Source organism: Otolemur garnettii, unplaced genomic scaffold (assembly GCF_000181295.1).
Source record: "Otolemur garnettii isolate 467f Iridium unplaced genomic scaffold, OtoGar3 scaffold00214, whole genome shotgun sequence".
NCBI classification, from domain to species: domain Eukaryota; kingdom Metazoa; phylum Chordata; class Mammalia; order Primates; family Galagidae; genus Otolemur; species Otolemur garnettii.
In genome coordinates, this window is record NW_003852609.1 from 1,713,374 (window position 1) to 1,715,881 (window position 2,508).

Sequence of the window (2,508 nt, forward strand, 5' to 3'; positions counted from 1 at the left end):
CCAGGTTTAAACAATGAAGGCTTCATGACCCTATTTCACCCACCTGTATAATTTGCTGTTGTAACTGTTACATTCAGAATTTGGTCTGACTTTATTTTTTTGCAAGAAATGCAACTTTTTTCCTCTTAAATTTAATGTATTACTATTATTATCAGCATTCTTATCTTCTGTGGAAAAAATTTATTGGTTACAGGTAGCTCAGGTTTCCTTAGTCAAAAATAAGGATAAGGATTCTTCTCCTTTCCCAGACCTGTTTCTGACTTCTGGCCATTTTGGCAGAGCTCAGCATGGGAGCTGGATTGTTGGAGTACGGCAGTATTTGTCATGGGCCCATCTGCTCACAGCACAACTACGCTGTTTCCAGGAGCTCTCCAGAAATCCGTCTGGCTAAGCAGGTTCACACCATCCCGTGAACGCAGGCACATTTTAGCTGCTTTCTCGGGAGCCTATTGGTCAGTACCTAGTTATCATTTTTTTAAGATCAGTGTTGATGGATGGATCTTATCTACTACTGCTTCTTAAATTTTAATATGCATACCTGGAATCTGCAAAATGAAGGTTGGGACTCAGTAGTGGTTTAGGGCAGGGCCTGAAATTCTTCATTTCTTTCTTTCTTTTTTGCTGTTTTGTCTGGGGCTGGGCTTGAACCCACCACCCCCAGTATATGGGGCCGGTGCCCTACTCCTTGAGCCATAGGTGCCACCCTGAAATTCTTCATTTCTAAGAAATTGCCAGCTGACGCCCAGGTTCGCAGGGCAGTGGACCACACTTTGACTAGCAAGGCTGTAAGAGCCCAAAGCGTTCTCTCTGTAAGGGAGCTGTCAGCTTCCATCTGTTCTAGGTGCTTGGGAAGGTGATGTGGTAACAGGGAAAGATTTGGGTAAATGGCTGGTGAGTGCCTGCCCCCCTTTCACCAGTCACATACCAATGGGGGGTCAGGGGCTGATCCACCCCAGGTTGTTTTCACATGTTCTGTTGTCAGGCTTTAACCAGATGTGTGGAAAACTCCTTTTTTGGTGGGAGTCATTCTCTCCCCCTCCTCCTTTGGAATGCGACTTAATTAAGCAGAGAACATCCTGCTTAGAGGAATGAGAGAGCAGCACTTACCTAAGATGCTCCCGAGGCTCTTTCCAAGGCAGCCTCTGTGAGAAGGATATCACCTCTGACTCTCCTCATGCCTTTATGACTGACCTTGTTTCTATGCATCCTGCCTGGAAAAAGAGCCCCCCCCAACTGTCCTCTCCTTTGACATTCAGGCTCTTGTGTAATCTCCTCCTAAGTGTGGACTAGACTTGTTTCTTTGCTTGTTAAGTAGCAGACTATATAGTACAAGTATTGGGAAGTCACCTAGGCTTGAGGTGACAGGATGTCACCTAGGGTTGGGATGAGGCTAATTTATGAGAAGACTAGCTCCCTTTTGGACTTATGCTCTCTCTTGCATCACTTTTACTGGGGGGGTGCAGACTGCCATTTTGTGAGCAGCCCTAAGGAAGGGAGCAGGAAGAAACTGAGGCTCTGAGTCCGAGGGCCGGCCAGGAGCCATCTGGGCCACAGCTAGGTGAGTGAGCTTACAAGTGGACCCTTCAGTCCCAGTCACTCTAGAGATGATTGCAGCCACAGCTAAGCTTAAGAATGACCTTGAGCCAGAGGCCCCACTGTGTGCTCCTGGATTTCTGACCCACAGAAGTTAAGCTTCTCAATTAGGGGGTAGTTTGCTATCTAGCAATGGGGTAACTAATACACTCACTAATCTCAGATACCAGCTATTTAGGGAACAGCATTAAAATGTCCTGTTGATCTTTCATAAACCTAATGCACCATTAGGAAAAGAGAAGCAGGATTCTTGGGCTGAGTTGGTCCATTTGGCCTGAGGAACTCAGTGAGGTCCACCTGACACATACATTACACATCAGCTATTAGACCTTTGGACTTTTTTTTTTTTTTCAACGTGGAACTCAGGAGTGTCTGAGTTTGAAACTCACTTTAACCTTTGTAGCCATAACTTGACCACCCTGTCACATTATTTTGCCATAGGAGAGCAGAAAATTGTGATGAAATCAACATTTCTCAAACTGCTAAAGCCTCCCCTTGCTGGGAGCTGAGGGTTCTTTTCCTGGGCCCCATTTCTAGTCTCAATAGCTGAGTTTTCTGACTCCAAGAAAACCACCTTTGATTATATAAAGGTATTAGGGGCTGAGAAAACACTGGTCCTTTTGTTAGCAGTGATCTAGAGCGCTTGGGAAGAACTCTGTGGGGGTGGAGGTAACCCCTGGAAAGTTGGGCGGGCTTTGTGTTAGCTCCAACTCTGGGGCTTTTATCAAACCTCAGAGAAAGAGATGGGGGAGGGGGGATTCATAGATTTCTGAAAGTTGTTACTAATCCGGGTGCTGAGGCCTGGGAAGCCACAGCCTGGGGCATCCCAGAGGAGGGCGACCCCTGCGCGTCCCAACTTCCCGCCGGAGCCGGGCGCGGGGTGGGCGGGGCCGGCGCGCTCCTTCCCCTCCCCTC

The 2,508-nt window shown here is 47.4% G+C and overlaps 1 protein-coding gene across 1 annotated transcript in view; it reads left to right on the top strand.

Annotated features, from left to right (window-relative positions):
- The window catches only part of TBC1D1 (TBC1 domain family member 1), a 235,778-nt gene that overhangs the window by 79,998 nt on the left and 153,272 nt on the right, over positions 1–2,508 (top strand). The gene's annotated exons all lie outside the window — the stretch shown is intronic.